Genomic DNA, 13,248 nt, shown 5'->3' on the forward strand with positions numbered 1-13,248 from the left:
TTACAATTTCCGTCTTGTCTATTTCCCCGTACTCCTGGAAGCACGATGTAAAAGGGATTTTCAGGTCAGTTAAAAGAAAGAGAGGGAGAGAGAGAGAGATATCTCCTTGGATCGGAAATTGATTTTGAAGGCCTTGGCGGGGTATAATTCTCGGAGGTCGAAAAGGATCTAAGCCTATAAAGACGCATCAAGGAAACACGCACAAAAAGAATGTAGATGTCAATTAAGCAAGAAAACAAGTTTATTTAGGTTAAAAAATTAAAATAAACATTTAAATAAATTGAAAAATAATATTTTGCAATACATTGGTTTGAGTAAGCAGTCAGTTATTTACCTACTTGTTGCTCTTCCGTAATTTTTGGCATTGGATCATCGGGCGAAACAGTCCCGCACTTGTTCGTCGACGAGGGCGTCAACGCCAGCAGATCCACGACGATCGGTTCATCTAAATCTTCCGGTACAAAACCACCCAATCCGTATGGTCGAATACTAACTGACAGAACCAGACAGAACTCGGGCCGACAGTTGACTGCTTTACGTTGGCCAAGTGTCGGCCTTCGTTGTAACGCCTGACTATTCAACAACCTGTAAATTGCCAATGATGAGCCAACATTGGCTGATAGATTTCTTGGCCAATGATTGAGCGCCATAGCTTCGGCCAAGCCTTGGCTTCCACGGCCACTACGGGCAATTCCTATATGGATGACCCTTAAGGGTGGCGAGAAAAGAGAGTAGTGGTTTCCTCGTCAAAAAAGATGAAGTCAACGCGCGGTTTCGGGGAAGGTGGCTGCACACGGGGGGGGGGCGAGTCCGCGGCGACGATGCGATGGCGGGGGTGCGTTCTTTAAGGTAGGGGGCATGCGCGGACGTCCGGGGGTGCAGAGCGGCTCTCGGAGGTTAGTCGCTTGCCAACGTCACGACGTGCCGCTCGTGCCTCGCGATCGTTGAATTTACACGCACTCGCTTGTCACCTCTTTCCACCCTATAGTCGTCGTCGTCGTGCGCTGTCATCTCCGCTCGTCGGCGTTCAATTTGTCACCGGTTCGGCACTGATCGAAAGGAAATATATCGTCCGCTCTTTCTAGTTTACCTTTCGGCGGTGGAATTCTTCGCGAATCGAATCACGAATCCCATCGAACTGCGATTTCGAATTTGTCGAAAACAACGAGTAATTTTTTTTTATTACGACGATCAACGACGACGATCTCGTGCGCGCATTTTACGAATGCAACAGTGTATCGGGAAAGTGCTCCGATCGATTCGTTAAAATGTGGATCGCGCTGTCGCGGTCGCGAACGAGAAACGATTGACGGGTTAGTGACTTCCACGCCGAGGGACTTCTCGCGCTCGAGCGAAAACGTTTGTTCTTCGGCGATCGATGGTGATCTTCGATCATCAAGGTGACTGATCGCGGCGTGATGACGGAGAGAATGTGGGCGCGGATGCGCGTTTACTCCCGGGACCAATTTTCGCGACTCGGATAAGCAGTGCCGCGTCCTCGACGAGGAGCTGATCTGTCGCGAGGTTCGCGGAACCAGAAGTGACTGCATTGCGTGCGTGTCATCGTCATTGCGGTAAACGGCGCGTAAAAGTGCGCGTGGAATGACTCGCATCACGACGAACGGTCCAGGTCTCTCTGTTTGAGTCGAGGAGAATCGCAGTGTGTTTCCCAGCGGCGATTTGGATGCTGTGTCCGGATTTGAGTACACGGCGCAGGGACGCGATCTCGCCCTCCAGGAAATTCGCCGTGTCCGAAAAGTGTAGTTCCGAGATCCGTAAGTGAAATTCATATCCGTTTCTTTTATATCGGTGTGTACCGATACGTATACTATCGAATCCCTTTGTGAAGCGAACGTACGAGATGTTTTTTAAAAAGAGGCGTGTCTACGGCGGTCCTACCGTCCTACAGCGGGATTTAATCTTTGAGTAATCCTTTGAATGGTGCGACGAACGTTCAGCCATTGACCAAATCCCTTAGCCGAGTCCATTTTATCGTGGCTATAATTAATAAGTTAATTAATAAGTAATAAGTTTACAATTAATATGTTTTGTCCATAAAAATAATAGCTCTATATTTTATACTTATACGCTTTTATTGTTGAACTTTTCTTTCTTGTAGAGAGAACTCTTAGGAAGTTGATTGGAAGTAAAAACGGGTTAAAGTAAAAAAAGAGTGAAAAATATCTTTAAATTAAATTTCTAAATAAACATACCAAATAAGTCGATTCCTAATTATCCTTTACGTATTAAAACAAAATTTTAATGCTCGTTACAATATTAAATCTTTAAGTAACGCGTTCATAATTTACGGAATTTATAAAACAGATTTTCAATTTTGATACTATATCAATTCTCTCTGTAATTGTGCTAACATTAGTACGCTTTTCTCATGATTTACAATCATTTCATTCTGTGATCAGTATAGAGTAAATTTTATAAAATTTAGTATAACTTTATTTAACTAATTAAATTAAATCTTATTGAATTTTGCATGTCGTTCCTTTGTGAAATTGGATGTATTTTAAGACTAATTGTATTAAAGCGTATTCAGTGGGAGCTAATAAACAGAGGGAGCGGAATTGATGTTGTGCCAAATATATCGTACTAATAATCATACAATGAAAGGCATGTGGACGTATCCACATGAAGAATTAATGACGCTTGTGGTTAAAAGGACGCAACAATAACAGCAATAATTTCGGTAGCGTTTTGGCATAATAATAACAATAGAACTCTCAATAGAACGGTGCTCGCCGACGGGGCGGCGACGTGCCGACTGATAGATTGAAATACGCATTATTGCGTTATCGCGAACGGCGAGCAATAATATTTATCTGCGGAAACAGCAATGGGAAATTTTTGCTCGATCTTATAATTGAATTTTACGTTATTTCCGCGCAACGGCGTTATTGCACGATGATGAGCGAGCGCGGGAGACGACAACGTCGACGGACTCGATTTGCACTCCAGGACGAAAAACGCAATACAATTTATCAGCGACGCCGCTTGCCGTGCGAATTTCGGTTCCGAATATGCAATCGACTGTATACGCTGAATATGCAATGCGTTCCTCCAACTTATATCTTTTGCGGAAGGAATTTTATTGGACGGCGCGGCGGCTCTCGGACGCTTTGCGCAATAAAAATGTTCAAAGCTAATCGATTACCTTATCGAGTCGAGTTTAGATCCACGTTTTTAGCGTTTTGTTTGCCTACGGACTTTGCGTATGATGCACTACTGAAATTAGTCATGCAGAGAGAAACGTGATTAAAATGTTCAAACCGGTATAATATAACTTCAATTGATCATAGTGCATGAGTGTTACCTGCACTTTTATTTTGTTTGAGCGTATATAAATTTTAGAGACAACTTTCGGCACGAATATATTTTAAAGTTCAAGCAATAATTAGTCTATTTTTCTCAATTGATTTTGACGTTGCATCCACTAATAGTAATTAATATTTTTTCTTCTAAAGATAAGATATTTAATACATTGACGTATATCTATTTATAATCTATTTATAATTGGGATTGTGAATATAACATAATATTTAATCAAATGTGTGAAAGGTTTGTTTTAACATTGGAACAAAACGTAAAGAACATACCGCAATCAAATTATACTCAATTCGAGTAATTTTGCTTCCTCATAGAGGAAGCTTTGTATTTCGTAAATTTGTATATGAATCTTTGATCGCGTATAAAGTTGGCTCTAATCAACCAAATGTTAATGAATTATGTATGAAATAGGGGTAGAAGAAACCAAAGAAAAGATTGTTCTTTTTAATGTCAATATGTTCAGAGTGTTCTAAAACGTCGAAATATTGCATTAAAAAAAATGTCGGTATGTGTGTATGTATGTATGTATGTATGTATGACTGTGCCAAATTTATAGAAATTTCTGTAACTCCCGAATTGATCAACCAAATCTTAATGAATTATATGAAATAGGGGTAGAAAAGACTGAAGAATATAACAAAATTAATAAAAATTGTCATTAATAAAGGGGTTACTGATTTCTGTTAAAAAAACAGCCAAACTTACTAAAATTTCTATAACTGAAGAATTGATTAACCAAATTTTAAAGAATTATATAAAATAGGGGTAAAAAACTGAAGATCATAATAGAATTATTAAAAATAATAATAAAGGGGTTACTGATTTCTATCTAAAAGAATCTACAAGATTTAACTCAAGAATTGATTAACCGAATTTTAGAGAATTATATATAAAATAGGGGTAAAAAAACTGAAGAATATAATAGAATTAATAAAAATAATAATAAAGGGGTTACCAATTTCTATCTAAAAGAATCTACAAGATTGCTCTAATTTCAACAAATTTTGAGATATCGAGCTTAATTTTTTTTATGGATAAATTGCGAGTATCATTAAAGGTAGGTTGGTGTTGAATTTGGCAATGATCGGTGAAGGGGTTATCGATTTTTGCCTAAAAATTGTACAAGTTATATATGTAATCTTATATATAGAACGTATATCATTAAAGGAAGGTTGTTTTGAATTTCGCGAAGATTGGTGAAAGAGTTACCGATTTCTGCCTAAAAAATATATAGAGTAGACTAAGGCGGATCGGATTACTAATTAGCACATTAATCCACAAAAGTTGCACGTAGCATTATTCTCCGTACTATTTAATTATTCTTATAGGTCGCCAATACTCTTATTCAATATATGGTTAATGTAACTATAAACCAATGAAGTTAAAATAATAAATTTTGACAAACATGGCAGTTAAAATGTTATTTAACTCAAATTGGTAATATTTATCTTTTAATATCTATTTAACAATGAATCGAAAGGTAATGTTTGAAAGGAAGTTTTATGAGACCCCGACTATTGTCACATCTGCGATACGTGCATGGGATTTAGGTTGTGGTGAACACGCGAAATAAGCTATTCTTACAATTTTACTTATCTCTATTTGCGAGACGTAATTTCGTGAATTTTACTGTCCATCGATCGCGTTTCTCTGTGTCATTTCGGTGTACGCGTGTCGCGGTCCGTGCCATAGAAACGGGCAATATTTTCTGACACAATAGAGTCAGTCGTGGAGATTACGCGCAGCTTCGTTCGATAACGCAGCTTTGGTGTTAAGCGTAGAATTTTTCCGTCGGACGGCCTTCCCCGAGCGATGCCGTATAACGAATCGTCCCGGTGGATGTTGCGAGTCCATCAGCGGCGCGCAGCGGACTTGTTAAAACGAGTAATTAACAGGCACCTATTATCGGCTTGTTGCGTGGCATTTGGGGTGTCAGCGATTCTTCATTGAAACGATTTAATCACTTGCATTACGTGCTCTGCTCGTTACCATTTCTAGCGTGAAATGAATCGATTTACGAAATAAAAGAAAGAAAAAACAAAGATAAAGTGAGGGTTCTTTTGATGCGCAGTTATCTGATAATAACAATAGGCTATACTAGAAGCATAAGCGCGGAAAAAAATTTGTGATTAATTGAATCGTATGTTAATTGAATTAATAATTTTGATAAGATCAATTCCTGGAAAACAATTTAATTAGAGAGGTGGCGTAAAGGAAGTACTGCAAGTACTGCAAACTTTATATTTTTTTATTTTATATGTTGGAAACAAACATTGTTATATATGCTTTTATTTATATTTATTTGAAAAAATTTTTGAACGGCTTTTTATATACCCACACGCTGCAGAATGAAACCCTTCTGTAGAAGCAATTAATGATTTAATATTTTGAAAACGCAGACAACGCGCTGGTGGAAAATTGTAGGTGACTTTATTAAACCTCGATTTTCACGTATTGATATTCTATGACAAATAAATTAGTTTTCGACTATTTGAAACAAAATATGTTATAGATGTTTTTATTGTGGTTATGAATTGTTTTCTCAGATTTTCAAGCGAGATGATAAGAATTATAATATTGATATAGAAAACGGCGATAAATTTCTTATACAATTAAAATTTTATACAGCCGGGCAGGAAGAATATTTTAAAATATTGGATTAAATTATATGTATATGAAAATGTTCAAACATTTAGATTTTGCTTCCTCATAAAGAAAGCTTTGTTTTCGTAAAAAAAAATTTTTCTTTGTTTTTCTGAACGTGTTCAGAATGTTCTAAAACGTCGAAAAATTGTAATTTTAAAAAATGTCTGTATGTATGTATGTATGTATGTATGTGTGCATGTGTGTATGTGTGTGTATGTGCATGTGTGTATGTGCCAAATTTACCGAAATTTCTATAACTCCAGAACTAATCAACCAAATCTTAACGAATTATATATGAAATATAGGGGTAGAAAGAACTGAAGAATATAATAGAGTTAATAAAAATTGCTAATAATAAATCAATGGGTTTTTTTTTTTTAAATTTAAATTTTGAATTTTTTTACAAATGTCCATGGTTGCTCTAACTTCCGCAAATTTGGAGATATCAATCAATTTCTCATTTTATTATATTTTTCAGTCTTTTCTACCCCTATAGTTTTTTAAGATTTGATTGATTAGATCCAGCTTTATACGCGATCGAAGGTCCATAATTTTGCTCGCATATAAAGCTTAAGCATATATAGCTCGCATATAAAACTAATCAACCGCTGTATTTGAGTTTTTGATGCCATTGTGTATTAGACATCACTTCCTCTATGAGGAAGCCAAGTGCAAATTTCTAATTTGCACAACTTTTAAATAATGATATTCAAAATGTACGCACTTTAGAATACTTAGCAAGAATTACGGATTAAAATGCGAAAGGCCAGTTATCAAGTTGCCTCCCCTTCTTGATATCTCGAATACCTACTTTTCGAAATATATCGAGATAAGCAAAAAGCCGCTTTACATATGAGTGGTGGTTTCATACCCCTTATTTCGATTGGGAAGAATTAATTTATAAAAAAATTTTTACGGAATACGGGCCGGGTGGATATGACGTTGAAATGGACGGTGAATATTATTCGCGCGTTCTTGAACGTTTTCATAATAATTTACGTGAAGTTCGGCCTAGATATCAAAATACAAAATCTTGGTCTCTTTTACTTGATCATGAAGAGCTGCAACCAATCACAAATTGTTTATATTTTATTGAAAGCTAACGATATAACTACACATTACAGTGTGTTATAGTTATTATAAAAATTACAACGCACATTATAAAAAATTATCAATATTTTAAACTTGTTATGAATAAAAAAATTACAAGATGCATATAATAACATTTATTCTGCAATCAATCAATTATATAATAAATTACTATATTAATATTATCAATCTTTTCTTTAGTTTTTTACGTTATAATAAAGGATATAGAAAGAATCCGCTTAATACAATGAAAAATCTAGAGAAACGCATCAATTATATACCTATTATTTGTCTTCGATATTTAGAATAAGAATGTTTATAGAATTTTGAATAAATTATTAATTAAATTCTGTTTGACACAAATTATTAGACATTTTTTTATAATGTATTAAATCACTTTTCAGTAATTTTTCTGTTTAAAGATATTATATATATAGAAATACTATTTTTTAGTAATTATACGTAACTTTTATATATGTAAACTTTTTCTTATTACTATTAAGAGTTAATAAGTAATTTATAATATTATTGATTGAATTTTATGTCTTAAAAAGATAGAGTTAAAATATTCTTATAAAACAGAGTTTATTAACAATGTTAATCATCATTAAGGTTTATTTCATACGGGGATATTACCTCTGCTTCGAGGAAAGCCACCAGTTTTTCCATCTGTCGCAACTTTTCTAGTTTCCTTTCCCTTTCTCGATACTCTGCTAATTTTGGGGAAACAGAAAGAATTTATATAATAGATGCGTAATAATAACATAATAACCCTATCAGAATAAATAAAATTTATATTGCATTTTAAAATAAATTTAAATATTTGCACAATAATCAGGCAGCAGGACAAAACAAGACAAAAAAGTTCTCTTACCTCTCTCAAGCTTGATTATTTTTTCTTGTTCTTTTTTTTAAGCAATTGTTGATATTGATCATGAGTAGCTGCTTCTCGTTCCTCATTTTATATTAAAGCTATGACTGTCTTATTAAGCACGACCTGCCTTTCTATCAATTATTTTCTTAATTTGTCCTCTTCTTTCTGAATACCATTGAACGTCAGTGATTAATTAATAACACAATAAACAATAAAAACTCAAGTTTCTACGATATTTTTAAAATATCAATAAAATAGGTTATTAGGATATTTGTGTGTGCGAGGATGGAATGTATAGGTATGACTGAATAAGGATTTATTGTAATATTACCTGATTTTGACATATCTGATGATCACATGTATACAGTGGACCGCATTTGTTGGTTTTTTTTCGTGCACCCACAAATTCGTATGGAACAATTTTCTTTGCAGCTACAACAAGACTTTTCAGTTGGGCAGGGGCTTTTAATTGTTGCCTGTGGAATCAGAGGAATTTGCCTCTCAACGTAAGTTGTATCTTGATGGAGACAAGATACAACTTTTTTATTGTCACAATGTCATATATTTAAATTATTAAGTATTCAATTTCCATATATAATATGTGTTATGTTAATTACCTTCTCAGAGCTATTGTCGCGTTAAAGACGCTTCTGGCCATTCGACGCAATCGCTGTATAAAGCAGTTATGCAAATTAAATTAATAATAACGGCAAACCGGACTTTACCGGATCGCGATCTAATTGTTTCGCAGGTCATATACCGATGACGGTCTGTGAGACCGGATCGTGTAGGAACGAGAGGGAAGGAGAGAGGAGGGCGCAATTAATTACTTTGATTATGATTAGCCGTGCGTTATGCAAATCGCTTAGAGAGGTAGATGCACAACCGATATTCGGCCACTTTGCTAATTGCCCTTCGATTCGCTAGTGGTTTTAACGCGTGTGAAATTGGTATGAATATGCAAAACTCAATTCGAACATATCCGCTATTAAGTGCGAACATCATTATATTCTGCACGGTTGTAGAAATAATTGATAATCGTCGGAGTATCGAAGGCACCATAAAAAATATGTTAATTACATTAAACATTTTGCAACTTAATTTAATTTAGTTATTGGTTTGATTAGAATACCTTCGATTAACGTTTAAAGATAATATCTGCGTCTTTTACTATACATCTGTAAAGATACTTATATGAATCGTGAATATAAGTAAACATTTTTCATTATTTTATATCGCCAAAAACACTTCCGAAAACCACTAACATTTCAAGGGGCCGAAGTTATCGTAATCGTCCCTTCTTTCTAAAAATACATTAAATGTTATTTACACATATTAATAGATTAAAGAAATATCTTTAGTCTATTGATGTACAAAATATATTATTAATGATATAAATAGATTCATGAAAATTACAAATAGTAATTCCAATGAATAGTCTAATTCCACTAGGCACATCCTCATATCTTGTAATTCCGTTTCACTATGATTAATCATCACCCACTAGAGGTTGCTGATTTCACATTTCAATAGATACCGTTTTCCGCGATTATAATTCAAAACGTTATCGAGTCACTGAGCGAGTAACTTACGGCGTGACAATCGAGGTAATGCAGAATGAGAAGATGATCGATTAAGCTATTTTCAAGTTTCCCGATACGCGCGCACGCTTCGCAATTCAAATTGCGCGAGACTGGTGCCGTGCGCCTCATTTTCCCGAACGTGAAGTGCCAAGATATTTGAGGAGATGATTGACTGTGCCCTGCCATTCTCTTTCGTCTTCGTTAATTTCCGTGCGCCTCGCTCTTGTGTGTGTGTGTGTGTGTGTGTGTGTGTGTGTGTGTGTGTGTGTGTGTGTGTGTGTGTGTGTGTGTGTGTGTGTGTGTGTGTGTGTGTGTGTGTGTGTGTGTGTGTGTGTGTGTGTGTGTGTGTGTGTATGTGTGTGTAACGAGCCGCTACGGCGTTTCTCGACAGAATTAGGACCTGCTGTCCATTCTCCGCACTCAACACGAGTGCGACCAGCCGTCATAAAAAATTCCATTTCACGCTGGCACGAGTGAGAAGCAATAATAGCATACCACCCTTTGCCAGAATTCCTTTTTTTTTTTCTAATGTCGTGACGTGACCGACAAGAATTACGAGGTCCGTTTTTACATGACGTGTCGCTATCTGTCAGACCGGTGATTATAAGAGATCACGAAGAGACCTTTTTCTGCTCTCATCGGTGTTATGTGATGTGCGATAAAAAAATGACGATAACGGGTTTTATTTGTAAAATATATGTATTACGAATTTTTGACATTCTATTATTAAGAGGAAAAAATAATAAAATACGCGCAATGATTGATCTATTGGTCACAAAATTTTTACAAATGTTAATTTATAGTAGATGGATATATATGTGCTTAATGTACATAACATAATGTGAATACGGATAATATAAACGGAATGAAAAATTACAAATAAAAAAGAAATTTGTTTTTCTATTTATCACAAAAATAAATTTATCGCGAAATTATGTTTCACGTGAAAAAAATTCTCTTTGGTTTAAGTACGTTTTTCTGCCGTATGCTAAGCATTAGTCAATTAATAAAGTAACATTTGATATTAAACAGCAAATTTAATTCAAAATTACAGGAACGCGCATTAAAGTTCTCGCATGCAGTTCGACAAGTAATTTCCGGTAATTTCGATATATTTTGCGTATAACCCCGCATTCAAACATCGAAATGAAAATCAGGTCGCGAAGTCATCGTCCAGTAAAGTAGAGCAGGGATTGCTTTGCACAGGAGCATCCTGTCGATGAGCACACTGCGCGTGTATGTCGTGATATTAAATTTTTAAACGCAACGTATTCCGCTGGGAGGTGACGATAAAAATTACAACACGCTGGAACGTGGCGCGATGAAAGTTTGCTGAACATATTAAAATTGCAGAAGCTGACGTTGCAATTCTTCACAGAAAGATTATTAAGAGTAATGGCTTATTCGTCTGTAATATTTATACGGCTTATGTGAGAATATGCGAAGTTGTATGTTATCTTCCTGCATTTTTTAAAGCGTGTGAGTATGATTTTCTCACGCCGAAAAAATCGCTATTTCGCAAAATTATAGCTAGTTACAATGTATCTATATATTATATGTCTCAGGGTGTGATGCAGGTTTATAAAATTCCATTTAGAGTTTAAGTAAAATATGGACACGTAATTACGTAACTCAAATAACAATTGAGTAATTGGGTTGCATAAATATTATTTTCAGAATAAAAACGTTCAAGTTTTTTAAATGCAATAAATTGGGCAAATGTGAATTGATGAAGGTATTATCGTAAATTCGAGATATGATGTTTCTTAGTTGTGCGCGCTCACTGCAAGAAACTTCGCTCAGTGGATTGTAATATTCCATTGTTATCTGACTATAATTTCCGAGCGAGTGGAAATGCTAGCCTGCGCACATATATATTTTGCGGAAAGCGGCCGAATGCGAGCGTACTTTGAGCACAATCCGTAATTCGATTATCGAAAGTTTTTAGCTTTACTCAAGAAAGTTGTCCAAATGTTTTCACTCGAAATTTCTTTACATTTTGTACGTATACATACATACTCATATCTTTTAATCCTCTAATATCTCTTGGTTTTACACATCATTTGCTTTCGGCTAATATAATAGTACACATTAATAGGATATTCATTCAAAATAATGCAACATAATTGACGTCTAACCGCAGAGCTGTATATTAAATTTATTTGATGCGATACGTTCTCTCTCAATACGTTAATATATAATTAATTTAATTACATATTGCGCTCGATAATGTAAAGGACATATAGAATTCGCAGGATATTCGAAATAGCGATGTTACATTCGCGGCTCGTCAAATCAATTTGGACTGAATCTTTAACAAAGGATTTAACTTACAATTAGTCTAATTTCCATTATATATTATATTTAATATCGCTATTATACAAAGACTAAAATTTTTGACAAAGATACTACAAGTTATACGAATACGAGGATCATGTTAATAGCTTGCACCTTTCCCGCGGCAACTTTACACATTTACTTAAGCTTTTCATATACCATGCACTGTTTGCTCTTGAAAAAGAAACACTAGAGGCCTACCACGCTTGAATTGAGTGTAAATACGTGCATTTATCGTTAGTTTTACTTCTATATGCACAATTATTATGCAACTAGAATAATTAGAGAGTCGATTTTTTTCCTCAATTAAATCATCAAAATTATTCAACAGAAATATCGAATCTCGTGAATCTAATGTTTCAGCTATTATTGGCCGGCTATTACTTACTCATTCATGTATTCCTACTTGCAAGAACAGGTAACCGTCGTTGCTAATGCGGAGAATCCGGATTAAGGCTCGATTAAACGGTAAAGATTATCATTAATATACACTGTGGGGATTATAGCGCTGATTCATAAAACAAAACGACCGGGCTGGAGCAAGGCAGGCGGGCGGAATCGTCGCGTCGCGTCGTCGTGCTAGGAATTGTTCCTGTCTTTGTATAATCAAGCTCCGTTGCTCGAAGCACGACGCGGGGATGCGCCGCGGTCCCCGAGGTAGGGAGAGAACGACTTTGTCAAAGGTACATTACTTATTCCCGCCCCATTGAATTAAACGTCCTCCTGGACGCGGCGCCGAAGTTGCGGCAAGTCTGCGGATGAGACCCGATGCTAGTTGTTACTGCAGACGTACCTTTGTCTCGCACAGAGAAACACGTCCTATACCCGCAATTCGCAATCTCTATCTCGTTAGCCGAACGCAACTTTCTTCTAATTGTCATAAGAAAGTATCGAAGAAGAAACACTGCGCGAGAGTACAGAGTCCGCGTAACGTAATTACATTGTGGCGAACTAAACTCCGAATAGTCCGGTCTTATCGAGCCGTTATTGTTATCGTGCAGTTTAATTTCCTCCGTCTCTGGCAGAGGTGATTTGCATTGTAGATACTTACTTGCTGGCAGATCATTATCAGCGGCAGACAAAAGGGCTGCTATAAATGCTGACACATCGGCTGATATAATTTTAATCGTTCACGCAAACTTATATATTTTGCCTACTTAAAAAGTATTCGCGCAATTATCATAGATGTCCAAAAAGAATCACGGATTCTTAAAAGTTAACGTAAGATTTAAACTTTTAAACAAGCGCATCGCGTCAGAAAAATGATGTATTCTAACAAAGCGCGAATGAACCTTCTGTTGGTCATAGGCGGCAAGGGAATCGTTAAAGCGGAACGAGCGATAGCCGAACATAATAGTGGAACGAATATACGAGTACAAT

At 35.8% G+C, this 13,248-nt stretch overlaps 1 protein-coding gene and 1 long non-coding RNA gene across 2 annotated transcripts in view; one reads left to right on the forward strand and one right to left on the reverse strand.

The window, feature by feature from the left end:
* Positions 1 to 916: 916 nt before the first annotated feature.
* The window catches only part of LOC143902241 (zwei Ig domain protein zig-8), an 85,803-nt gene continuing 73,471 nt past the window's right edge, over positions 917 to 13,248 (forward strand). Inside the window, exon 1 of the mRNA XM_077414974.1 lies at positions 917 to 1,775. The gene's annotated coding sequence lies outside the window, so the exon portion shown is untranslated. The remainder of the gene's footprint in view (positions 1,776 to 13,248) is intronic.
* On the reverse strand, positions 7,612 to 8,997 carry LOC143902257 (uncharacterized). Its single transcript, XR_013258316.1, has 3 exons — positions 8,280 to 8,997; positions 7,949 to 8,113; positions 7,612 to 7,787 (listed from the first exon to the last, which is right to left on the reverse strand). It is a non-coding gene; the product is annotated as an uncharacterized LOC143902257 (long non-coding RNA).

The sequence above is a fragment of the Temnothorax americanus genome, unplaced genomic scaffold (genome assembly GCF_048541705.1).
Source record: "Temnothorax americanus isolate GAGA-0224 unplaced genomic scaffold, ASM4854170v1 Scaffold39, whole genome shotgun sequence".
NCBI classification, from domain to species: domain Eukaryota; kingdom Metazoa; phylum Arthropoda; class Insecta; order Hymenoptera; family Formicidae; genus Temnothorax; species Temnothorax americanus.